Below are 26,632 nucleotides of genomic sequence, written 5' to 3'. Positions count from 1 at the left end.
TCACTCACACTCTCTCACTCACTTCCACAGTCCTTCACTCACTCTCCCTCACACTCCCTCACTCACTCACACTCTCACTCACTTCCACACTCCTTCACTCACTCTCCCTCACACTCCCTCACTCACTCACTCACTCTCACACACTCCCCCACTCACTCACTTCCACACTCCTTCACCCACTCTCTCTCACACTCACTCTCCCTCACTCACTCACTCTCACTCTCACACTCCCTCACTCACTCACTCACACTCACCCACTCACACTCACTCACTCACTCATCACACACTCTCTCTCACACCTTGTGCTGCTCCTGTTATATACATTGTATAACCATCCTCCCCCCCCCCCCCCAATCTCATTTTCCAAATAAAAATGCAACCCCCAGATGAATTCAAACACAGTGCCCTGGGGGGGGGGGGGTACTTTTTCTTCCGGGCGGGAGGGCGATGCAGAAAGTTTAGTTTGACCGGGGGGGCGGTGGATGTGGAACTGCCCCCCCCCCCTGCCCGGGGAGCTGCCCCCCCCCCCCCCCCCTGCCCGGGGAGCTGCCCCCCCCTGCCCGGGGAGCTGCCCCCCCCTGCCCGGGGAGCTGCCCCCCCCTGCCCGGGGAGCTGCCCCTCCTGCCCGGGGAGCGGAATCACCGGGAGCTGCTCCCAGAGAATCCCGCCCCGCACCGCCGGGAAGAGCGGCTTCCCCGCCACACCCTCATTCCCCCGCCGGCAGCTGCCTGTCAGCCCGGAACCTGCTGGAGGGGGGTCTCCTACACCCCGACCTACACCCCCCCCCCCCCGACCTACACCCCCCCCCCCCGACCTACACCCCCCCCCCCCGACCTACACCCCCCCCCCCCGACCTACACCCCCCCCCCCGACCTACACCCCCCCCCCCCCGACCTACACCCCCCCCCCCGACCTACACCCCCCCCCCCCCGACCTACACCCCCCCCCCCCGACCTACACCCCCCCCCCCCCGACCTACACCCCCCCCCCCCGACCTACACCCCCCCCCCCGACCTACACCCCCCCCCCGACCTACACCCCCCCTCCCCCCGACCTACACCCCCCTCCCCCCGACCTACACCCCCCCCGACCTACACCCCCCCCCGACCTACACCCCCCCCCGACCTACACCCCCCCCCCGACCTACACCCCCCCCCGACCTACACCCCCCCCCGAACACCCCCCCCGACCTACACCCCCCCCCCCGACCTACACCCCCCGACCTACACCCCCCGACCTACACCCCCCCCGACCCTACACCCCCCCCCCCCCGACCCTACACCCCCCCCCGACCTACACCCTTCCCCCCCGACCTACACCCTTCCCCCCCGACCTACACCCTTCCCCCCCGACCTACACCCCCCCCGACCTACACCCTTCCCCCCCGACCTACACCCTTCCCCCCCCCGAACCTACACCCCCCCCGACCTACACCCTTCCCCCCCGACCTACACCCTTCCCCCCCGACCTACACCCCCCCCCCCGAACACCCCCCCCGACCTACACCCCCCCCCCGACCTACACCCCCCCCCCGACCAACACCCCCCCCCCGACCAACACCCCCCCCCCGACCTACACCCCCCCCCGACCTACACCCCCCCCCCGACCTACACCCCCCCCCCGACCTACACCCCCCGACCTACACCCCCCCCCCCGAACCTACACCCCCCCCCGACCTACACCCCCCCCCGACCTACACCCCCCCCCCCGACCTACACCCCCCCCTGACCCCGACCTACACCCGACCCCCGACCTACACCCCCCCCCGACCTACACCCCCCTCCCCCACCTACACCCCCGGACTTACACGCCCCCCCCCCGGACCTACAAACACCCCCCCTCCCCGGACCTACAAACGGGATCTACCTCCCCCTCCCCCCGACCTACCCCGCTCCCCCCCGACCTATCCCGCCCCCCCCCCCCCCCCCGGACCTACATACAGCCCCCCTTCCCCCAGGACCTACACCCCCCCTTCCCCCGGGGACCTACACGCCCCTTCCCCCGGGGACCAACAACCCCCCCCCCTTCCCCCTGGGACCAATACTCCCCCTTCCCCCGGGGACCTACACACCCCCCCTTCCCCCGGGGATCTACACCCCCCCCCCCCCCCGGGATCTACACCTCCCCCGGGACCTACCCCCCACCCCACTCTCCCGGCGGGATCGACCCCCCACCCCCCTTCTCCCGGCGGGATCGACCCCCCCACCCCCTCTCCCTGCAGGATCAACCCCCACCCCTCTCTCCCGGCGGGATCTCCCCCCCCATACCCTTCTCCCGGCGAGATGTACCCCCACCCCCTCTCCCGGCGGGATCGTCCACCCAACCCCTCTCCCGGCGGGATCTACCCCCATCCTACTCTCCCGGCGGCATCTACCCCCACCCCCCCACTCCCGGTGGGATCTACCCCCCACCCCCCTCTCCTGGCGGGATCTACCCCCACCCCCTCTCCCGGCGGGATCTACCCCCCACCCCCCTCTCCCGGCGGGATCTACCCCCCACCCCCCTCTCCCGGCGGGATCTACCCCCCACCCCCCTCTCTCAGCGGGATCGACCCCCCACCCCCCTCTCCCAACAGCATCTACCCCCTTTGTGATCCCCCCGGCTGCCAAAGGGATCTACCCGAGCCCCGGCTGCCAAAGGGATCTACCCCCAGCCCCGGCTCCCGATGGGATCTACCCCCGGCTCCCGATGGGATCTACCCACCCTCCAGATGGGATCTACCCCCTCCCGGCTCCCGATGGGATCTACCCCCTCCCGGCTCCCGATGGGATCTATCCCCCCTCCTGGCTCCTGACGGGATGTACCCCCCCTCCCGGCTCCAGACGGGATCTACCCCCTCCCGGCTCCCGATGGGATCTACTCCCCCAGCTCCCGGCGGGATCTACCCACCCGGCTCCCAATGGGATCTACCCCCCACTCCTGGCTCCCGACGGGATCCACCCCCACCCCCGGCTCCCGAAGGGATCTTCCACCCCGGCTCCCGACGGGACCTACCCCCCGTCTCCCGACGGGATCCACCACCCGCCCGGTTCCCGGGTTGGAATAGGAGTGGGATTTACCCCCCCGCTCCTGTAATTAGGACTGAGTTTAGGAGGAACCTCTTCACCCAAAGGGTTGTGCATCTATGGAATTCCCTGCCCAGTGAAGCAGATAAAGATATAGTTTTTAGTAGAATAAAGGAATAAAAGGTTCTGGTGTTTCGGCCGGAAAGTGGAGCTGAGACCACAAAAGATCAGCCATGATCTCATTGAATGGCGGAGCAGGCTCGAAGGGCCAGGTGGCCTACTCCTGCTCCTAGTTCTTATGTAACGGAAGGGTGCGGGATCTACTCCCCTTGCTCCCGGATTGGAAGGGAGGGCTGGATCTACTCCCCCTTGCTCCCCTTGGAGGGGCTGTTTAGCACAGGGCTAAATTGCTTGCTTTGAAAGCAGACCAAGGCAGGCCAGCAGCACGGTTCAATTCCCGTAACAGCCTCCCCGAACAGGCGCCGGAATGTGGCGACAAGGGGATTTTCACAGGAACTTCATTTGAAGCCTACTTTCATTTAATTTCCCGGATTGGAAGGGTAACGGGATCTACTCCCCCGTGCTTCGGATTGGAAGGGTAGCGGGATCTACTCCCCCGTTCTCCGGATTGGAAGGGGAGCGGGATCTACTCCCCCCCCAACACTTGCTCCCGGATTGGAAGGGGAGCGGAATCAACTCCCCCTTCTCCGGATTGGAAGTGTAGCGGGATCTACTCCCCGCCCCCAACACTTGCTCCCGGATTGGAAGGGGAACGGGATCTACTCCCCCTTCTCCGGATTGGAAGGGTAGTGGGATCTACTCCCCGCCCCCCAACACTTGCTCCCGGATCGGAAGGGTAGCGGGATCTACTCCCCTCTTCGGATTGGAAGGGTAGCGGGATCTACTCCCTGTGTTCCGGATTGGAAGGGGAGCGGGATCTACTCCCCTTTGCTTACGGATTTGTACAGGTCTCGTGCACGTTTGAACAGGAGCCCAGCACTCTGTCTGGCGGCCTGTTTGGGTGATCGACCCCCCTCCAAGGTGGATGCAGTTTATGCATTAATATACCGGGTTTGGGCACACTACTCCCCCCACCCCCCCCTCCCCGTACCCCCGGCCCGCCCTGCCCGTGACCCCGGCCCGCCCTCCCTGTGCCCCGGCCAACACTCCCCGTGCCCCCGGCGCACTCCCCCCATCCACTTGCCCCCGGGCGCACCCTCCCCGTGCCCCCGGCGCACCCTCCCCGTGCCCCCGGCGACCCTCCCCGTGCCCCCGGCCCACCCTCCCCGTGCCCCCGGCGCACCCTCCCCGTGCGCCCGGCCCCACCCTCCCCGTGCGCCCGGCGCACCCTCCCCGTGCCCCCGGCCCGCCCTCCCTCGACCCCGGCCCGCCCTCCCTGTGCCCCCGGCCAACACTCCCTGTGCCCCTGGCGCACCCTCCCCCATCCACTTGCCCCCGGGCGCACCCTCCCCGTGCCCCCTGCGCACTCTCCCCGTGCCCCAGGCGCACCCCCCCCATCCACTTGCCCCCGGCGCACCCTCCCCGTGCCCCCGGCCCACCCTCCCCGTGCCCCCGGCGCACCCTCCTCGTGCCCCCGGCGCACCCTCCCCGTGCCCCCGGCGCACCCTCCCCGTGCCCCCGGCGCACCCTCTCCGTGCCCCCGGCGCACCCTCCCCGTGCCCCCGGCGCACCCTCTCCGTGCCCCGGGCGCACCCTTCCCGTGCCTCCGGCGCACCCTCTCCGTGCCCCCGGCGCACCCTCCCCGTGCCCCCGGCGCACCCTCCCCGTGCCCCCGGCGCACCCTCCCCGTGCCCCCGGCACACCCTCCCCGTGCCCCCAGCCCGCCCTCCCCGTGCCCCCGGCCCGCCCTCCCTGTGCCCCCGGCCAACATTCCCTGTGCCCCGGCGCACCCTCCCCCATCCAATTGCCCCCGGGCGCACCCTCCCTGTGCCCCCTGCGCACCCCCCCATCCACTTGCCCCCGGCGCACCCTCACCGCGCCCCCGGCGCACCCTCACCGTGCCACCGGCGACCCTCCCCGTGCCCCCGGCGCAACCTCCCCGTGCCCCCGGCGCAACCTCCCCGTGCCCCCGGCGCACCCTCCCCGTGCCCCCGGCACACCCTCCCCGTGCCCCCGGCGCACCCTCCCCGTGCCCCCGGCGCACCCTCCCCGTGCCCCCGGCGCACCCTCCCCGTGCCCCCGGCGCACCCTCCCCGTGCCCCCGGCGCACCCTCCCCGTGCCCCCTGCGCACTCTCCCCGTGCCCCAGGCGCACCCCCCCCCATCCACTTGCCCCCGGCGCACCCTCCCCGTGCCCCCGGCCCACCCTCCCCGTGCCCCCGGCGCACCCTCCTCGTGCCCCCGGCGCACCCTCCCCGTGCCCCCGGCGCACCCTCCCCGTGCCCCCGGCGCACCCTCCCCGTGCCCCCGGCGCACCCTCCCCGTGCCCCCGGCGCACCCTCTCCGTGCCCCGGGCGCACCCTCCCCGTGCCTCCGGCGCACCCTCTCCGTGCCCCCGGCGCACCCTCCCCGTGCCCCCGGCGCACCCTCCCCGTGCCCCCGGCGCACCCTCCCCGTGCCCCCGGCGCACCCTCCCCGTGCCCCCGGCACACCCTCCCCGTGCCCCCAGCCCGCCCTCCCCGTGCCCCCGGCCCGCCCTCCCTGTGCCCCCGGCCAACATTCCCTGTGCCCCGGCGCACCCTCCCCCATCCAATTGCCCACGGGCGCACCCTCCCTGTGCCCCCTGCGCACCCCCCCATCCACTTGCCCCCGGCGCACCCTCACCGCGCCCCCGGCGCACCCTCACCGTGCCACCGGCGACCCTCCCCGTGCCCCCGGCGCAACCTCCCCGTGCCCCCGGCGCACCCTCTCCGTGCCCCGGGCGCACCCTCCCCGTGCCTCCGGCGCACCCTCTCCGTGCCCCCGGCGCACCCTCCCCGTGCCCCCGGCGCACCCTCCCCGTGCCCCCGGCGCACCCTCCCCGTGCCCCCGGCGCACCCTCCCCGTGCCCCCGGCACACCCTCCCCGTGCCCCCAGCCCGCCCTCCCCGTGCCCCCGGCCCGCCCTCCCTGTGCCCCCGGCCAACATTCCCTGTGCCCCGGCGCACCCTCCCCCATCCAATTGCCCCCGGGCGCACCCTCCCTGTGCCCCTGCGCACCCCTCCATCCACTTGCCCCCGGCGCACCCTCACCGCGCCCCCGGCGCACCCTCACCGTGCCACCGGCGACCCTCCCCGTGCCCCCGGCGCAACCTCCCCGTGCCCCCGGCGCAACCTCCCCGTGCCCCCGGCGCAACCTCCCCGTGCCCCGGCGCACCCTCCCCGTGCCCCCGGCGCACCCTCCCCGTGCCCCCGGCGCACCCTCCCCGTGCCCCCGGCGCACCCTCCCCGTGCCCCCGGCGCACCCTCCCCGTGCCCCCGGCGCACCCTCCCCGTGCCCCCGGCGCACCCTCCCCGTGCCCCCGGCGCACCCTCCCCGTGCCCCTGGCGCACACCCCTCCACCCTCCCCGTGCCCCCGGCGCACCCCCCCCCACCCTCCCCGTGCCCCCGGCCGACCCTCCACGTGCCCCCGACGCACCCACCCCGACGCACCCTCCCTGTGCCCCCGGCCCGCCCTCCCTGTGCCCCCGGCCCGCCCTCCCTGTGCCCCCGGCCCGCCCTCCCTGTGCCCCCGGCCCGCCCTCCCTGTGCCCCCGGCCCGCCCTCCCTGTGCCCCCGGCCCGCCGTCCCTGTGACCCCGGCCCGCCCTCCCTGTTCCCCCGGCCAACACTCCCCGTGCCCCCGGCGCACCCTCCCCGTGCCCCCGGCGCACCCTACCCGTGCCCCCGGCGCACCCTACCCGTGCCCCCGGCGCACCCTACCCGTGCCCCCGGCGCACCCTACCCGTGCCCCCGTCGCACCCTACCCGTGCCCCCGGCGCACCCTCCCCGTGCCCCCGGCGCACCCTCCCCTTGCCCCCGGCGCACCCTCCCCTTGCCCCCGGCGCACCCACCCCGCGCCCCCGGCGCACCCTCCCCGCGCCCCCGGCGCACCCTCCCCGCGCCCCCGGCGCACCCTCCCCGCGCCCCCGGCGCACCCTCCCCGCGCCCCCGGCGCACCCTCCCCGCGCCCCCGGCGCACCCTCCCCGCGCCCCCGGCGCACCCTCCCCGTGCCCCCGGCGCACCCTCCCCGTGCCCCCGGCGCACCCTCCCCGTGCCCCCGGCGCACCCTCCCCGTGCCCCCGGCGCACCCTCCCCGTGCCCCCGGCGCACCCTCCCCGTGCCCCCGGCGCACCCTCCCCGTGCCCCCGGCGCACCCTCCCCGTGCCCCCGGACGCAACCTCCCCGTGCCCCCGGACGCAACCTCCCCGTGCCCCCGGCAATCCCGTGCCCCCGTCACACCCCCCCAACCCGTGCCCCCGGCGCACCCTCACCGTGCCACCGGCGACCCTCCCCGTGCCCCCGGCGCAACCTCCCCGTGCCCCCGGCGCAACCTCCCCGTGCCCCCGGCGCACCCTCCCCGTGCCCCCGGCGCACCCTCCTCGTGCCCCTGGCGCACCCTCCCCGTGCCCCCGGCGCACCCTCCCCGTGCCCCCGGCGCACCCTCCCCGTGCCCCCGGCGACCCTCGACGTGACCCCGGCCCACACTCCCCGTGCCCCCGGCCCACATTCCCCGTGCCCCCGGCGCACCCTCCCCGTGCCCCCGGCGCACCCTCCCCGTGCCCCTGGCGCACCCTCCCCGTGCACCCGCGCACCCTCCCCGTGCCCCCGGCGCACCCTCCCCGTGCCCCCGGCGCACCCTCCCCGTGCCCCCGGCGCACCCTCCCCGTGCCCCCGGAGCACCCTCCCCGTGCCCCCGGCGCACCCTCCCCGTGCCCCCGGCGCACCCTCCCCGTGCCCCCGGCGCACCCTCCCCGTGCCCCCGGCGCACCCTCCCCGTGCCCCCGGCGCACCCTCCCCGTGCCCCCGGCGCACCCTCCCCGTGCCCCCGGCGCACCCTCCCCGTGCCCCCGGCGCACCCTCCCCGTGCCCCCGGCGCACCCTCCCCGTGCCCCCGGCGCACCCTCCCCGTGCCCCCGGCGCACCCTCCCCGTGCCCCCGGCGCACCCTCCCCGTGCCCCCGCCGCACCCTCCCCGTGCCCCCGCCGCACCCTCCCCGTGCCCCCGGCGCACCCTCCCCGTGCCCCCGGCGCACCCTCCCCGTGCCCCCGGACGCACCCTCCCCGTGCCCCCGGCAACCCCGTGCCCCCGTCACACCCCCCCCAACCCGTGCCCCCGGCGCCCCCTCCCCGTGCCCCCGGCGCGCCCTCCCCGTGCCCCCGGCGCGCCCTCCCCGTGCCCCCGGCGCGCCCTCCCCGTGCCCCCGGCCCGCCCTCCCCGTGCCCCCGGCCCGCCCTCCCCGTGCCCCCGGCCCGCCCTCCCCGTGCCCCCGGCCCACCCTCCCCGTGCCCCTGACACACAACCCCCTCCCTGTGCCCCCGGCCCACCCTCCCTGTGCCCCTGGCGCACACCCCTCTCCCGTGCCCCTGGCGCACACCCCCCTCCCCGTGCCCCCGGCGCACCCCCCCCACCCTCCCCGTGCCCCAACGCACCCTCCCGTGCCCCCGGCTGACCCTCCACGTGCCCCCGATGCACCCACCCCGTGCCCCCGGCGCATCCTCCTCGTGCCCCCGGCGCACCCTCTCCGTGCCCCTGGCGCACACTCCACGTGCCCCCGATGCACCCTGCCCGTGCACCCGGCGCACCCTCCCCGGCGCACCACCCCTCCTCCCTGTGCCCCCGGCGCACATGCTTGCGGGGGGCTGGTTGTGTGTGTGGGTGGGGGGGGGATCTTGGTGTGTGTGTGTGTGTGGGGGGGGGGGGCTGGTTGTGTGTGGGGGGGACTGGTTGTGTGTGTGTGTGGGGGGGAGCTTGGTGTGTGTGTGGCGGGGGTGCTGGTTGTGTGTGTGTGCGGGGCTGGGTGTTTGTGTGGGGGGGTACTGGTTGTGGGGGGGGCTTGGTTTGTACTTGTGTGTGGGTGGGGGGGTTGGGTGTGCGAGTTGGGGGCTGGGTGTCTGGGTGGGAGAGCTGGGTGTGTGGGGGAGCTGGGTGTGTGGGGGAGCTGGGTGTGTGTGGGGGGGGGGGTGCTGGGTGTGGGGGCTGGGTGTGTGTGTGGGGGATCTGGGTCTGTGTGTGGGAGTGCGTGTGTGTTTGTGGGTGGCGGGTGCTGAGTGTGGGGGTCTTTGTTTGTGCTATGGGGGGCTGTGTGGGGGGGACTATGTGTTTAGGGGGGTCTGTGTGTGTGTGGGGGGCCGTGTGTGCGGCGGGCCGTGTGTGGGGGGGGCCCGTGTGTGGGGGGGGGCCCGTGTGTGGGGGGGGCCGTGTGTGTGGGGGTGGCCGTGTGTGTAGGGGGGCTGTGTGTGGGGGGGGGCCGTGTGTGTGTGGGGGGGGCGGTGTGTGTGTGGGGGGGGCGGTGTGTGCGTGGGGGGGCTGTGTGTGCGTGGGGGGGCGGTGTGTGCGTGGGGGGGCGGTGTGTGCGTGGGGGGGCGGTGTGTGCGTGGGGGGGGCGGTGTGTGCGTGGGGGGGGCGGTGTGTGCGTGGGGGGGGCGGTGTGTGCGTGGGGGGGGGCGGTGTGTGCGTGGGGGGGGGCGGTGTGTGCGTGGGGGGGGGGCGGTGTGTGCGTGGGGGGGGGGGCGGTGTGTGCGTGGGGGGGGGGCGGTGTGTGCGTGGGGGGGGGCGGTGTGTGCGTGGGGGGGGCGGTGTGTGCGTGGGGGGGGACGGTGTGTGCGTGGGGGGGGCGGTGTGTGCGTGGGGGGGGCGGTGTGTGCGTGGGGGGGGCGGTGTGTGTGTGTAGGGGGGGGCGGTGTGTGTGTGTAGGGGGTGCTGTGTGTGTGTGTAGGGGGGTGCTGTGTGTGTGTGTAGGGGGTGCTGTGTGTGTGTGGGGGGTGCTGTGTGTGTGTGGGGGGGGTTGCTGTGTGTGTGTGGGGGGGGTTGCTGTGTGTGTGTGGGGGGGTGCTGTGTGTGTGGGGGGGGTGCTGTGTGTGTGTGAGGTGGGTGCTGTGTGTGTGTGTGTGGGGTTGCTGTGTGTGTGTGGGGTTGCTGTGTGTGTGTGGGGTTGCTGTGTGTGTGTGGGGTTGCTGTGTGTGTGCGTGTGGGGTTGCTGTGTGTGTGCGTGGGGGGTGCTGTGTGCGTGGTGGGGGGGGTGCTGTGTGCGTGGTGGGGGAGTGCTGTGTGTGTGGGGGGGTGCTGTGTGTGTGGGTGGGTGCTGTGTGTGTGAGGTGGGTGCTGTGTGTGTGTGTGTGTGTGTGTGGGGGGGGCTGTGTGTGTGGTGGGGGGGCTGTGTGTGTGGTGGGGGGGCTGTGTGTGTGGTGGGGGGGTGCTGTGTGCGTGGTGGGGGGTGCTGTGTGGGGGGGGGTGCTGTGTGTGTGAGGGGGGGTGCTGTGTGGGGGGGGTGCTGTGTGTGTGAGGGGGGTGCTGTGTGTGTGTGTAGGGGGGGTGCTGTGTGTGTGTGGGGGGGGGTGCTGTATGTGTGTGTGGGGGGTGCTGTATATGTGTGTGGGGGGTGCTGTGTGGGGGGGGTGATGTGTGTGTGTGTGGGGGGGGTGCTGTGTGTGTGTGTGGGGGGGGGTGTTGGGGGGCTGCTGTGTGTGTGTATGTGTGTTGGGGGGGGATGCTGTGTGTGTGTGGGGAGGGTGTGTGTGGGGGGGGGGGTGCTGTGTGTGTGTGTGTGTGTTGGGGGGGTGCTGTGTGTGTGGGGAGGGGGGTGGGGGGGGGTGGTGTGTGTGTGTGTGTGGTGCTAAGTGTGTGTGAGGGGGGTGCTGTGTGTGTGTGTAGGGGTGGGTGCTGTGTGTGTGTTGGGGGGGGTGCTGTGTGTGTGTGGGGAGGGGTTGTGTGTGTGTGTGTGGGGGGGGGGTGTGGGGGGGGTGCTGTGTGTGTGGGGGATGTTTGTGTGTGTGTGCGGGGAGGGGTGCTGTGTGTGTGTGTTGGGGGGGTGCTGTGTGTGTGTGGGGGGGGGTGTGTGTGGGGGGGTGCTGTGTGTGTGGGAGATGTTTGTGTGTGTGTGTGTGGGAGATGTTTGTGTGTGTGTGTGTGTGTGGGGAGGGGTGCTGTGTGTGTCTTTCTGGGGCGATGTATGTGTGTGTGGGATAAAGCAGGCTGAAATGAAATGGACAAGAGGCGAAGCAGATTGGAAAACGAGGGAAGAGTGGGTGTGATGGGAGTCAGAGGAATTTTCCAGATTTTTCCCTCCTTTTTGAACTCGAGCCTCTGCTTTTTTTCTTGGCCTCTCCTGGAGGTTACATGACTGATGGAATGGAATGGAGGTCTAGATGTGTCTGGTCATGAAGCTTCACACATAATGGATCGGCCAGTCTTTTCCTGCCCCTAGTTTCTGTATTATTGTACGATGCATTGAAGGAGAGGGAGTGAAAGACAGAGCTGAGAGTAGGAAGAGTGCAATGATTTTGGGAGAGAAGATGTGTGGAGGAGGAGAGAGGCAGGAATTTGATGGTGATATAAACTTGTATTTACACAGCATGTTCTGTAACAAAATCTTCTAAGATGGTTCGATGGGCCAAATGGTCTCATCCTGTAATTATTCTGTGATATTGTACAAGTTGAAAAGGCTGCTTTAATCTCGGGTTGGGTCTCAGCCGGGTAGAGTATTGCAGGCCCCACAATTTACGAAGCCTTTTGAGGCCTTGGGGAGGGTTGCAGAGGAGATTTACAAGGATGATACTAGGATGAGGGATTTCAGTTATGTGGAGAGAATGGAGTTGCTCTCCTTGGAGCACAGATGGTTAATTAAGATGTTCAAAATCATCAAGGGTTTGATAGTAAATAAAGAGAAAGGTGGTGTTCAGTTACCAGAGTTTCCAGTAGTGAAGCGGTCAGCTGCCAGAGGAAACGGATTGAAGGTAATGAGGCGAAATGAGAGGCAATTGTTTTGTACAAATGAGTTTTGGTTTTCACTGGAATGCAGTGCCTGAAAGGATGGTGGAAGCAGATTCAATATAATATTTAAAAGAGAATTGGATAGGTACTTGAAATGGGAATACATTTGGCAGGTCCAGAAGGAAGGGGCGTCGGTGGGACGAATTGAAAAGCTCTTTCAAAAGCCATGATGGTGCAATGACCTCCAATACCGTATCATTCTGTGACACTGATGGTCAGAAGCATTGGGAGAAGAGTTCAGGATTACAGGTTGAAAACTAGTAGAGTGTACGGGCCTGTCGCAGAGAGAGATATACTTGAAGGTGTTGAATGAAGATAGATAGGCTGATGATTATGTTGGTCCCCAGGTGGGAGAGATGAACTTCACCTTCTTTCCTGTCCTTTCGTATTGTGATGAACTTTTGGGGGAGTGAGAGGTTTGGGCCCTAGTATTGGTGGGAGAGGAGGTGAGGATGTTGGATCTGGGAAGCAAGAGGGACAGTGTGACCTGGGAAAGGAGAAGGTGTAATGGAGTCTTGGAAGAAACAAGGGTCAGATGAAATGGTTATAGGTTCTTCAATGCTGTGATCTCTTCATTTTTCAAACATAGGTAATGCATTTTGGAAGGCCTAACACATGTAGGGAATATACAGTGAATGGTAGAACCCTCAAGAGTACTGACAGTCAGAGAGATCGAGGTGTACAGGTCCACAGGTCACTGAAAGGGGCAACACAGGTGGAGAAGGTAGTCAAGAAGGCATAAGGCATGCTTGCCTTCATTGGCCGGGGCATTGAGTATAAGAATTAGCAAGTCAATGTTGCAAGCTGTATAGAACCTTAGTTTGGCCACACTTGGAGTATAGTGTTCGATTCTGGTCGCCACACTATCGGAAGGATAGGGAGGCTTTAGAGAGGGTGCAGAAGAGGTTTACCAGGATGTTGCCTGGTTTGGAGGGCATTAGCTATGAGGAGAGGTTAAATAAACTCGGTTTGTTCTCACTGGAACGAAGGAGGTTGAGGGGCGACCTGATAGAGGTCTACAAAATGATGAGGGGCATAGACAGTGGATAGTCAGAGGCTTTTTCCAAGGGTAGAGCGGTCAATTACTAGGAGACATAGGTTTAAGGTGCGAGGGGCAAGGTTTAGAGGAGGTGTACGAGGCAAGTTTTTTACACAGAGGGTAGTGGGTGCCTGGAACTCGCTACCGGAGGAGGTGGTGGAAGCAGGGACGATAGTGACGTTTGAGGGGCATCTTGATAAATACATGAATAGGATGGGAATAGAGGGATATGGACCCCGGAAGTGTAGAAAATTTTAGTTTAGACGGGCAGCATGGTCGGCGCGGGCTTGGAGGGCCGAAGGGCCTGTTCCTGTGCTGTACTTTACTTTGTTTCTACGTGATCCTGTGTCATTTGTAGGTCTTGTGCTGCAGAAGAGAGGCTCTGATTGGGGAATCACTCACCAGCTTTTCCAAGCAGGCATTAATAATCTTTATTGTCACAAGTAGGCTGCAATGAAGTTACTATGAAAAGCCCCTAGTCGCCACATTCTGGTGCCAGTTCGGGTACAAAGAGGGAGAATTCAGAATGTCCAATTCGCCTAACAAGCACGTCTTTCGGGACTTGTGGGAGGAAACCGGAGCACCCGGAGGAAACCCACACAGACACGGGGAGAACGTGCAGACTCCGCACAGGCAGTGACCCAAACCGGGAATCGAACCTGGGACTCTGGAGCTATGAAGCAACAGTGCTGACCACTGTGCCGCCCCGAGTATAGGATCACATTAGATTTGGGACAGAATCTCACCAAGGGTGATCTTATGTCTCGAGGTTTTAAAAAAAAAAGTCATCAAATTTTAAGTGTTCTATTTTAAGTTTGATCTGTTACATAACATATGAATTAGGAGCAGGCGAATTCCTAGGAGTAAGGTGCAGTTGGGGTTCCCCAGCTACCTGCCTGGTCTTTCTGGTCTGTCTGGCGGCCACTCTTGTCTGGAACTCAGGAGAACATCCAAATTAGGCGAAGGAGTAGGCTATTCAGCCTTGCGAGCCAGCTGTGCCAGATCACGGCTGATCTGATTCAAACCTCAACCCCATAACCTTTCAATAAAGAATCTGTCTCGCTCTGCCTTGAAAACATTCAAAGGTTCTGCTTCCGCTCTCTTCTGAGGAAGAGAGTTCCAGAGACTCAGCCCTCTGAGAAAAGAAAATCCTCCTTCTCTGTTTTAGATGAGCGACACTTCACGTTTAAGCAGTGACCCCTTGTTCTAGATTCCCCGACACGAGGAAGCATCCTCCACACATCCATCCTGTCAATACCCCTCAGAATCTTAAAGGTTAGCGGATGAGTTTTCATACCCGACAGAAAATGAAAGGGAGGGGTGTGAAGAATAGGGAGAAACAGTCTTCTGAACCTTGTCTTTGTATGTCCCAGTGATCTCATTGCTACTGTTTCTAGGATGAAAGTGTTTGAAGGAGTGATAAGAATACTTTGCTCGGCGTGTTATTTGAGAGTTTGTTATTCTGTTACCAGTAACTGAACACCTTTTTTTGAGTTCCTGTGCTCATTTAAAGCCTTGCGAGCTTGTTGGTGTTGGAAGGGAGAAGTTGGGGAGGTGGGGTGTGTGGTTGGGATTTTACTGTGTGGTGGGGGACCAAAATAAAAATCATGGTCCGAGATACAGAATATCCTCTCAAACCACCAGTGCACCAACGTGCTTGTTTTGTTCATATTGGAAGGAAGAAGAAGAAAATTGTTCACAAAACACAAGGGGTATCCTCAAAATTACACTGGCAAAAGTAGCAAAGGGGAGAGGAACAACATTCTTTTGCAATGATCGTGATCCGGAATGCACTGCTCGAGAGGGTGGGACGAGGAGACTCAATGGTAACGTTCATTGTGGCGTTGGATAAATACTTACTGAAGAGGAAGTTCTGCTCTGGGGCAGCAGCAGAGGAAGTGGGGACTAATTGGACAGCTAGCACAATGGGGCTGCATGGCCTCCATTTGCGCTGTGCCTAGGAAAGAGCACTCCTACAGAATTCTGTGGTGCAAGTGTTGGAATGTATATAAAGTGCAGGATGTTGTTTGCAGACTGACTTGCGTGCTGCAGTCAGGCACACTAAATGGAAGCAAAGTACTAGCTGCACCCAGCGTGCGAGGTCACTCTTCTCTCCTGAGGCACGGGTGTTTCTTCATAAGTGGCAGCGATTGCAGAGGGTGGGTGGGAGGGAGGGAACACTGCGTCAGCGTTAACCGCAGAGGAGGTGATAGCTGCTGAGTGGAGCTGTCATCAAAACGGTTTTCAAATGTCGATGGCATATCCATTTTTTTATTAAAAAAGGCAATGGGTGCCCAGGAGTGATCTTCCCTTTGGGGGTCAAGTAACATTTTGACTTGAACTTTCCAACTTCATCTGAACCTTAGGTCAGATTGCCCACTTTCTCTCGAGTATGTTATTTTCCCAAATTTGCACGGGGTATCTGTAATTTTGTGCGTTGTCATAAAGCTGGAGGTCTGTAATTCTTGGGCGATTCATACTGGCCGTCCCCGTTTCATTCTGCTTTTTCTCAATTTGCGTATTTATCGCCCGTTAAATTTGCGCTGTCCCCTGCTTGTGGCTTCTTCCGGCTAAGGTTGCCCACATTCTAGTGGTTGAGGCCGTGCCCGATTGCTGAGCTGGAATTCTGATTATCTGATCTGGTGGCTTTCATCACTGCTGCTTTTTAAACAGCCTCCAGCACAGTGCAGGGCAGATGTGGGCCTGGATCTGGTTGCATTTCATATTGTGCTGTGGTTCAAGGTTGTGGGGGTTGCTGTTGTTTTTGCTAGTGTAAATGTTGAATGTAGTAACCTGGTGCTCTGTATTACCTGGGAGGCTGAGAGCTGGTGTATGTTGTCCAAACCATCAGCGTTCTCACAAAACTACTCCACAGGATTGCTACAAGCTTGTGTGGCGGGGACTTGGGGCCATTCAATGTAGACTTTGGCAGTCACAGACATGCTTCAGGGGCATGTCTTCTTACTCTATAGTTGAAATGATTAGATCAGAAAAGGGTAGAGTGAGGGGGGAAACCTGGGAGAACTGACAAATGAATATTTTCTCAAGGACTAAGAACATTTTAAATGGGAGCTAAGATGTCTGTCATTGAATTGGCATGAAGTTCTCCCCCATTACTCAGTGTATAAAAGCAGTGTGCTGCTGGACAAAGTAGATTACTAGAATTCTCCAAGTTTAATTACCAATCTGTATTGACTTGGTTGTTCTTAGCTGGAGGACTATAACATGTTTTGCTACATCCTGAAATCATTGGCGATGCTGTATAATTGCAAGTTCTTAGAGTGACATTAGACCGTAATTGCCTTGGTATATTTGGGTTGGAAAGGGAAAAGTTATACAGGGGACTTGCTAATCCAGGATCAAGCTTAGAAAGCGTCACTGTCTCGAGCGGGCAGGTTTAGGGGTCATTTGTAATGTCCTGGTTAATTGAATAGCCAAACCCCCCCCCCCCCCCCCCCCCCCCCCCCACCACCACCACCACCACCACCACCACTTGATGCTTGAATTCCCACATGGTCACTACATTGAGCTCCCAGAGGCTAATTGTCTCCACCCAAACCATACCCCATCGTGATTCCACGCGGAGAGGAAGGGAACGGATTGCGGATGGGAGGGACTGACGCAGCTGAGGTGTTTACATTGGGTGCCACAGTCGTGTGTAGTGTGGGGTTTCCAAGCATTCAGTGAAAACATTGGGATGGAGTCAGCTGTTAGTGCTGCGGTATGTAGTGCCCAGGAGATGATAGAATAGTAATTTAATGGGGAAAAAGCGATTGAGCACCAAGCTTCCAGCAACCTGTTGAGACCATTTTCTTCCCCCTGATTTCAGCAGCCAGATGTTTAACTTAAGCACCGAAGAGTTGGAATGTTTACATTCAGAAAACTCCAGATCATTAATTTCCTCAGCTCCAGTCCCATTTGAGGTGACATCCAGACCTTAAAAGGGAAATTTAGGGTGAGCCTTGCTTTGCATCTGCCATTGCATCTGGTGTCATCCAGTCTGTGTTCCTTTGTCCTGCTGCGCACCAGAAAACGTTCTTCAATTCTTATCCCGGTTCACTCGGGTTACTTTTCATGCAGTATTTTGTTGCTGGCTACCCAATTCTCAGACTGTTTGCATTTGTGCCCTACTTGGTGATGTCTCCCTGAAATAATTTCTACTTTCACAGAGACAGCTGAGAACATGTGGTGGAGGAATGCGCGGTGATGTCAGTCGCTAATCTGCACCTTGTGGTTAATTTTAAAACAAATATTTCTGTCAAGCCCTCAGCAGGTTTACGCTGAGAACGTGGAGCTTGAATGGAATACTTGAGACGATCTTCATCCTGTTGTGGTGCTGACATCATAAGTCTGAGGTCTGCTCACTTAAAATGGGATGTGAAGCGCTTCCATGGAAGTCTGTGTATCCGCTGCACAGACCAAGTGGGGAAGGGAAGCCTGTAATTTCAAAGCAAAGCAAAACAGTAAGTTAGTTCCTTGCTGCTTGTTTAAAAGGGAGTGTGTGATCCTTGACCCTTCCAGTTGCGCAGTATTGAATGGAGGGGGGGGGGGGGGGAGTTTACATTTCCTAAAACAGTTTAAAAAAAGGTTTTTGATGCAGCGTTGGCAAATCGTAGGGTAGTTACACAGAAGGAGGGCCATTGCTGGACACCCGTGAGAGCAGTGCTGCTGGTCCCACTCCCCCGCCTTTTCTCCACATTGCTGCTAACATTTTCTCTTGGGTCGGAACCATCCTCTTGGATCTTTTCTATATCCTCCCCAATGCCTTCACATCCTTCCTCAAGTGTAATGCTCAGAATTGGATACAATTCTCAAGTTGAGGCCAAAACAGTGTTGTACAAAAGGATCACCGTCATTTCCTGAAGACCAGGACTCCACATGCCTTATTAACTGATTTATTAACCTACCCTGCTACTGTTAACGATCTGTGCCTATGTACTCTGAGGTTTCTCTGCTCCTGAACCCCCTTTCAAACTGTGTTCTCTCTTTTATATCGCTTTCCCTTGGTTTTCCTCTCAACCATGCAATCATATAATTATAAAACATTTAGAATGAACTTATAAAGGATCCATAGGATCCATAAAGTGATGGGGGAGATCCCCAGGTGTCCTGACCAATACCAGTCCTCAAAAAATGCCACTAAAACAGAATATCTGGTCACGATCAAATTGCTGGGGCAGCATGGTGGCGCAGCGGTTAGCTCTGCTGCCTCATGGCTCCGAGGTCCCAGGTTCGAGCCCGGCCCCAGGTCACTGTCCCGTGTGGAGTTTGCATATTCACCCTGTGTCTGCCTGGGTTTCGCCCCCACAACCCAAAGATGCGCAGGGTAGGTAGATTGGCCACGCTAAATTGCCCCTTCATTGGGAAAAAATGAATTCAGTACTCTAAATTTAAACAAAAACATAATGATCAAATTGCTGTTTTTACTGTAATTGGCTGCCTTGCATTTGATTACCTGGAAGGTGCTTTGGGATGTCCTGAGGACATGACGCGCGCCAGAGAAATACAAGACTTCAGCCTTTTTTCTTTCATTGGTGTGATGTTTGCTTCAAAGATTTACCAAGACGAAAGAATTCTGACATTCCCAATCGTCTTTTGATTTATGATTGCATCTCTGCCAACACTTATTTCTTTGGACCTGCATCCTATTTACTCCAGTGATCCAGTTTAACAATGGCTGAAATGGACAGAACAAATGTTAGACACTTTTGTAGTTTTGGTCTTGCTGTATTTCCTTGGTTGTTGCGGGTTGGGTTTGCTCAATAACGACCCTACAAAAGAGAACAAATGAACCTGGACTTGAATCACGCTTTTCATGACTGTAGGACATCGGGATTTCTAGCCAGTTAAGCAATTTTTGAAGTTTGTCCTTGGTAGTATAAGAAAGGCAGCAGCAAATATGTGCAAAGCAAGCTCCAAACAGTGCTTCCTCAGCACGCAATGAACTGTGGGCTACTGGTTTTGGACTAAACTCTGTGGTTTCCTCTCAAAGACACTGATTCTAGAGTACGGAAAGCGACCCCTGGAGCCAGTGATATATAAGCCATAGCACCCGATGTTTCTCATCCTTTCAGTGTTGTGCTCGCTGACCCAGTAGGATGGCGAGCTTCGTTTTCCTCTGACCGAGAGGAATTACAGTTCTGGCGAAAATAAAGCAGAGGAAAGATGATGAAGTAATTTTTATTTAATGCAGCAAGTTATGATCTGGAAAGCACTGCCTGGAAGTGTGGTGGGAATAGTTTCAATAAAGCTTTCAAAAGAAAATTTGTTAAATACTTGGAGGAGTGGGGGGGGGGGGGGGGGTGGATTTGCAGGCTTGCGTGACAATTGGGACCACTCTTTGAAAGAGCTAATGCTGGCACAATAACCAATTGGCCTCTGTGTTGTGAGGTGTGCAGTGATCCACCACTGATTGTATACCGATGACATATTGTTAGTGCCACTCGAATGGAGGCCATTGTGGTGGTGCTGAGTTTGGGAAGCAGGGTTTTTACTTGGCATGTGTAAGCACGGTGAGGTTACTCGCTAAACTGAAGTACTTGAGTGTTTTTAAAATAAAACTGGAATTGGTTTGAGTGCACCTCGCAATGTGTTGTGAGGTCTGGCATATCTGCTGGTTCGCAGAGTGCTACTTCACTCAGCCATCTAGTTAGATAGGTTTCCCCGAAGCCGGTGCAGCAGACTCCACGCACTCCAGTATTTTCATGCAGTATGTTGTTCGTTCAGCAGAGTGGGTGCTGAGAGGCTGAGCTCAGTGACATTAAGAATTAAATATTGAAGGAATTGAATGTCATCAACTTCTTGATGTTTTAACTGCCTTGTGTCATGCTTCAGCCTATGGCTGAGAATGAAAGAAAATCCAGGCTGGGGGGAGATGGGTTGGGGAAGGACATTTGGCTCATTAAACCTGCTCCTTCCTGCGAAATCTCTCCTTGACCTCCTGAGGTAATCTGGTGAAATTCCGGCATATCAATCTAACGTTACACAGCCTTGCATTATTTAAGCCTAACTAGTTGTACACTCCAGATATTTCCATTATACTAACAGGGCAAGGCACCGTGTTATGTACAAGTACACATGGATCCACAGGGTGGTAACATGGTGTCAATTCAGGCGACTGTTGTGCGCAAACTGCTCGTGTTGCCCCTTCAATTTGACATCTCGTAGCAATTTTCCAGCCACAGTTGTATTTTCCGTTTAAAACACTTCTAAAGGTTCCTCTGCAATATTTGTGCTTCCCAGTGTGATAATTTAAATTAAATGTGTGTGCTTGAAGAGACACTTCACATTTCATTTGCAGTTCTATTTCTGTGCAGGCTGTGTTATTAATCTAAGAATTGTATTTTTTAATATATCGGCCCTCGTAATAGTTCAGAAACCCTCTGAAATCCATACTTTCTGAAATAAAGTGAGGAATTCTGGCTATTGTCTTCTTACGGATATTGCAGCCACCAGCTGATGTTTCTTGCATGTAGTGTTTGTTTAACTAATTCCTGCAAAAATACGTTCAATGTTCGCGGACTTGCCCAGGTATTCTCTTGGGGTGAAATCGGTAGGTTTATAGAACAAAGGAGAAAATTCTTCAAACGTGGGTTACACTTTTTTTTTAAAAAAATGCATTTTTTGTACAAACTGGTTTATCTGCACCCCCAGCCTGGTTGTGTCAAAGGTAATCGAATAGTCCTTTCTTTGATATCACACTTGAATGTAGCTAGTCAGGACAATAAACTTCTGAAGCGTGCTGACTGTAATTGACTCTGGAGTTTATTGTAAAAGGATCCCTTACATGGCAGGGAGATTATGGGGCCTGCCACCTGTTGCCTTTTCAACATTTTCTTAACCTTTCTATCTGCTGCTGCTCCTGGAACTCCTTCCGTTGCTTGCTTCAAAGAATTGGATTTGATATTTGAAACTTTAATATATGTCTCCTTTAACTTTGGACTCTGGGAATTTTCTTTTCCCTGGGTTATGGTTCAGTGCACTTACTGCCCGAAACAGAAGTGACGGATTTGGGCTTGTCATGCTTTATTAGGTGCAGAGATGACAGCTGTCTTTTAATGTCTTGAAAAATGATTCCGTTCTGGCACAGTGTAAACTTTGGTGCCTTTAAAATATGAGGTTAAAAGACCTTGGATCATTAGTTATGAATTTACTTTGCGTTTATTTTTATTCCCCCCCCCCCCGACCCCTACTTCACACAGTTGTGATCTTCTACTTCCGAAAACTGCAGCAAAGACCGAACTGATTTAGTTTGAAGTAAGCTTATCTCTATTTCGAAAGACTGTTTTTTGTTATTCCTGACCTACTTCTTTACTTTCCTTGTATTTAATTTTTGAGGGGGGGTGTGGTAGGGAAGGAAGGGAGAGACCTAGATTATGCACTTCCTCGCATGCTGAGGTGCTGGGTTTACGATCCATCTGAGCTTCCTGTCTTGTGGGTCATCTCTTAATGGCTGGTCAGGGGCTTTTTCCACAGGCCTGTGGCAGATTCTCCTCTCTTCCCCCCCCCCCCCCCCCACCCATCAGCTGAATTGAGGATGTTGCATTGTTTGGGGGGGTGGGGCGAGGAGGGTGACCATTAGGACGGGGGGGGGGGGGGTAAGGCGAGGGTGGTGTAAGAAAGAATGAGAAGTGTGGAGTCTGATGAGTTGCACCAGAGATCGAGGCGATTCTTTCACCAGGAAATGGTTTGCGTTGCGAAAGGACGAAAGAACAGATTTGCATCGACGCAGAACGTTTTATAGTCTCAGGAAATCCCGACGCGTTTCACAGCTGCTGATGAAGTGTAGCCCCGTCATTAATCAGGAAAAGAAGAAGCCAATTTGCACACAGGAAACTCCCACAGAGACCCGTGTGATCTGGTCATTTGTTTGTGGTAAATAAAAGCAAAATACTGCAGATGCTGGAAATCCGAAATCAACAGAAAACACTGGGAAATTCTCAGCAGGTCCGGCAGCATCTGTGGAGAGTGAAATACAGTTAACGTTTCAAGTCTGTATGACTATGCCTCTGAAGAAGAGTCGTACAGACAACGTTCACCACATTTGTTTGTGGTATTGTTTTAAGGGATAAATATTGACCACATCAGGGATTATGGGAGAGTAAGACATCATCTCTCCTTTGAATAGCGACATGGAATGTTTCACTTCCACCTGAGAAGACAGAGGGGGGCCCCAGTTTAATGCCTTATCAGAAAGGCGGCACCTCCGACAGTGCAGCAGCCCCTCAGTACAGCACTGGAGTTAGCCTCCCGATCATGTGTTCGAGTCTCCGGAATAAGACTTGAATCCATCACCAATCAACTTATTGAATGGCAGAACAGGGTCAAGGGGATAAATGGCTTACTCGGCTCCGAGGGGAAGTTTCTGCTTTGTGATGGCTAAAGACACGTGAATTGAGCTATTGTGTGCTGACTTATTCAAGAAAATCCAGCAATGGGGCTATTTTATGATCAACATCCCAAGTATTGTCCCTTTGATTTCGGTGTGCTGTAATTTCTGTGTGGCATCCACTTTAATGGGCGGCACGGTAGCACAGTGATTAGCATTGTTGCTTCACAGCGCCAGGGACCCGGGTACGATTCCCGGCTTGGGTCACTGTCTGTGCTTTCTCCCTGTGTCTGCGTGGGTTTCCTCCCGGTGCTCCGGTTTCCTCCCACAAGTCCCGAAAGACGTGCTTGTTAGGTGAATTGGACATTCTGAAATCTCCCTCAGTGTGGCGACTAGGGCCTTTTCACAGTAACTTCATTGCAGTGTTAATGTAAGCCTACTTGTGACAACAAAGATTATTTTATTCTACAAAACTCTTTCTGCTTTGATTCCAAACATTGGCGGGGTCAGAAGTGAACATTTTGAACTAAAAGTTACACACGGCACCGATGATTTGGCCAATTTCAGGTGATAACTTGAGCAAATTTCATAATATCAAGTATGCTTCCTTGAAGCATAGGGATATAATAGCAATATGTTAAATAAAAGTGACAATGGACAGGTATTAATAACAATCATTGTTCTTGGCCTGGAACAGACACGGGTGAGATCTGTGGCTCAGTCCAAGCATGGCGGAACAAGCTTTGAATTTATTATGTTTACGTATTTTTACAATGTTAGTGTCCTGGTCAATGTTTAACTGACATGGATGAGCTGATCATTTTACTATTACAAAAACAGAAAATGAGGATAAACTTAGCAGGTCTGGCAGCATCTGTGGAGAGAGAAACAGAATTAATGTTTCGAGTTCATATGACTCTTTCACTCTGTTCCCCCCCCCCCCCCCCCCCCCCACTTATCAATTTACTGCTGTTTATGGGAGTTGATTGATTTGATTTATTGTCACATGTACCGAAGTACAGTGAAAAGTATTTTTCTGCGGTGACCAAGGGAACGTACATAGTAGACAAAAAGAATAATCGACAGAGTACATTGACAAATGGTACATCGGCAAATAGTGATTGGTTACTGTGTGGAACAAGGGGCCAAACAAGCAATACATGAGCAAGAGCAGCATAGGGTGATGTGAATAGTGTTCTTGCAGGGAACAGATCAGTCCGAGGGAGAGCTTTTGAGGAGTCTTGTAGCTGTGGGGAAGAAGCTGTTCCTATGTCTGGATGTGCAAGTCTTCAGACTTCTGTATCTTCTGCCTGGTGGAAGCGTCTGATAGAAGACAAAGCCTGGGTGGGAGGGGTCTCTGATAATGCTGTCTGCCTTCCTGAGGCAGCGGGAGCTGTAGACAGAATCAATGTGTGGGTGGCAAGCTTGTGTGATGTGTTGAGCTGAGTTCACCACATTCTGCAGTTTCTTGCGATCTTGGACCGAGCAGTTGCCATACCAAGCTGTAATTCAGCCGGATAGGATGCTTCCTATCGCACACCTGTAGAGGTTTGTGAGAGTTGATGCAGATATGCTGAATTTCTTTAGCTTCTGTAGGAAGTAGAGACCTTGTTGGGCTTTCTTGACTGTTGCATCAACGCGAGTGGACCAGGACAGAGTGTTGGTGGTGGTGACCCCAGGAACTTAAAGCGATCTAACAATCTCCACTTCGGAGCCATTGATGAAGACGGGGGGGTCGTGCTGCACTTCCTGAAGTCGATGATCAGTTCCTTGGCCTTTCCGATATTCAGAGAGAGGTTGTTTTCAGTACACCATGCAACCAAGTGATCTATCTCCCTTTTGTAGTCTGATTTGTCGTTGTTTGAGATACGGCCCACCACAGTCGTATCATCCACAAACTTATAGATTGAGTTGAAGTTAAATCTTGCCACGCAGTCTTGTGTGTGTATAGGGAGTACAGTAAGAAGTCTTACAACACCAGGTTAAAGTCCGACAGGTTTGTTTCAAATCACTATCTTTCGGAGCACAGCTCCTTCATCAGGTGAATTCACCTGAGGAAGGAGCAGTGCTCCCAAAGCTAGTGATTTGAAACAAACCTGTTGGACTTTAACCCGGTGTTGTAAGACTTCTTACTGTGCTTACCCCAGTCCAACACCGGCATCTCCACATTATAGGGAGTACAGTAGAGGATTGAGCACAAATCCTTGTGGGGCCCCGGTGTTGAGGACTGTTGTGGAGGAGGTGTTGTTGCCTCACCTGACAGATTGCGGTCTGTTTGTGAGGAAGTCAGGATTCCAGCTGCACAGGGAGGGGTCAAATCGAAGATTACAGAGTTTTCTGCTGTGTGCAAATTGGTTTGTATGTTTCCTACTTTACAAGTGTCTACAAAAGTGCTTTGTTGTGGTGAGGCTATGAAAGATGCAATGCAAATGCAGGCCTCATGGAGTGGTTCTAAATTGTAGAGATTAAACACTGGTCACAATTCACTCTGGGCACCCAGAAGTAATTGATTGTGATTTTCCCTTTGAGATGCTTGATGAGGCAGAAGGAAGAATGAGCATTTTCATGTGACAACCTCGGGATGTTCCAAAGTGCTGCGACCAATGAAGTAGCTTTGCAGCGTTGTCATTGTTGGAGTGCAGGAAACATGGCAGCCAGTTAGCGTGCAGCCAGTTTCCTCAAACAACAACGAGATAACCAGATATTGGTTAAGGGATAAAGGTCGACCGGGGGGGGGGGGGCGGACTCTGCCCTCATTTGAAATAGTTACTTAGCACCCGAGAGGGGACCGTAATTTAACTTTTCATTAGAAAGGTGGCAAACTTGGCGACACACTCCTCAGCACTGGTGTGCCAAACCTGAACTTGTATCCTCTGGCTCCGTGAGACACAACTGAGAAACTGCTGAGCAAAAGGCTGGCACTGCAATAAAATGCAAATATTTATCTTTCAGCATACTTTTGTAGCAGCTGATATAGGGTCAGGTAGTGATAGACTTGAAGCATTAAAAGAAAATGCACACTCATTTTGTGTGGGGGTAATGTTCCAGAATTAGAGCCAAGTCTCAATTTAAACAGTGTAATCAGCACAGACCATCCATGGTGAAAATGACTGTGTTTACTGAAGGTAATGGCAGTTTGAACCTTCCATTAGAGCGAGACTGTAAGAGTACAGTTCTCCATGGCTAAATGACAGCTTCTCTGAGGCACAATTGTGAGCTTGGCCTGTGTTGCTAGGTTGCAGCTTTAATAGTCTCTTTGAGTAAGTGATTATGCCCCCTGGACAGATACTCCAGGAGCTTGTGCACCTGTGCAATCTTCATTTGGGGGGGATAAAGCTCTTGACTAATCTTCTGGGAAAAAAACTGTTTTACGTTGAAGTTTTATTCAATTTGCAATGTAGAGGGAAAATCGGAGACAGAAAATATTGATGTGTATTTCTTGGCCACGTTTAGAACGTGACTTGAGGTCCGATATAATTGCCTGTGCTGGGTGAATGCATTCCAGGTATGCGTGTGGTATGAGACTGTTTACATACATGCATAGATGCTTTGAGCCATTGCCAATTGGGACTAATGGCAGATTTACCCACTGTCCGCTTGCTGTTTTGCAGTTGAGGTTTTGTTTTATGCAAGTACATATCTCTCTGCAATGCTTGAAAAATAATTAGTTACGCTGTTTGTAGTCAGCAGTACTCTCTCTCTAATCAATACGAGCGCAAAATTCAGACAACTCAAGTGATTCGACTTGATTCACATAGCACCATTAAAAGAATAACTGTCCAATCAAACGTCTTGGCACGTTTTATCTGCTCCCGCCACACAAGGTGATATTTGACTGGTGACTAAAAGCTTGATCAAAGAGGTTGATTTTAAGGAGTGTCTTAAAGGAACAGAGAGTAGGAATTCCAGGGCCCGTGGCCTAGACAGCTGATCAGGCATCTGTGGCTTTTATGCCTCTGGCCTTGCAAAGCTTTCCACTCCTAACACTCCCAGCCCTGTCAAGTTTGCGGTTTCTAGTGCCAGTGGACTTTTTATGTCATCTTTGCTTTGTTTAACTATATTTAGAATACCCAATTCTTTTTTTCCCCAGTTAAGGGGCACTTCGTCGTGGCCAATCCGCCCACCCTGCACATCCCACGCAGACACGGGGAGAATGCGCAAACTCCACACACGCACTGACCCTGGGCCGGGATCGAACCTGGGACCTTGGCGCTGTGAGGCGGCAGCGCTAACCACTGCCCCACCGTGCCGCCATAATTTTTGCTATTTATTTGCTGAGTACCAGTGGCTTCCCTGACACTTTCCAGGTTTGGTTTGCAATTTCCAATGGCTCCAAAGCGCTGCCAAGGAGG

General features: G+C 57.2%; 1 protein-coding gene across 2 annotated transcripts in view; it reads left to right on the top strand.

Annotated features, from left to right (window-relative positions):
- Positions 1-26,632, top strand: part of jag2b (jagged canonical Notch ligand 2b) — a 290,190-nt gene that overhangs the window by 746 nt on the left and 262,812 nt on the right. The window lies entirely within an intron of this gene.

This window comes from Scyliorhinus torazame, chromosome 2 (genome assembly GCF_047496885.1).
Source record: "Scyliorhinus torazame isolate Kashiwa2021f chromosome 2, sScyTor2.1, whole genome shotgun sequence".
NCBI lineage: Eukaryota > Metazoa > Chordata > Chondrichthyes > Carcharhiniformes > Scyliorhinidae > Scyliorhinus > Scyliorhinus torazame.
This window is presented reverse-complemented; position numbering and strand designations above follow the sequence as displayed.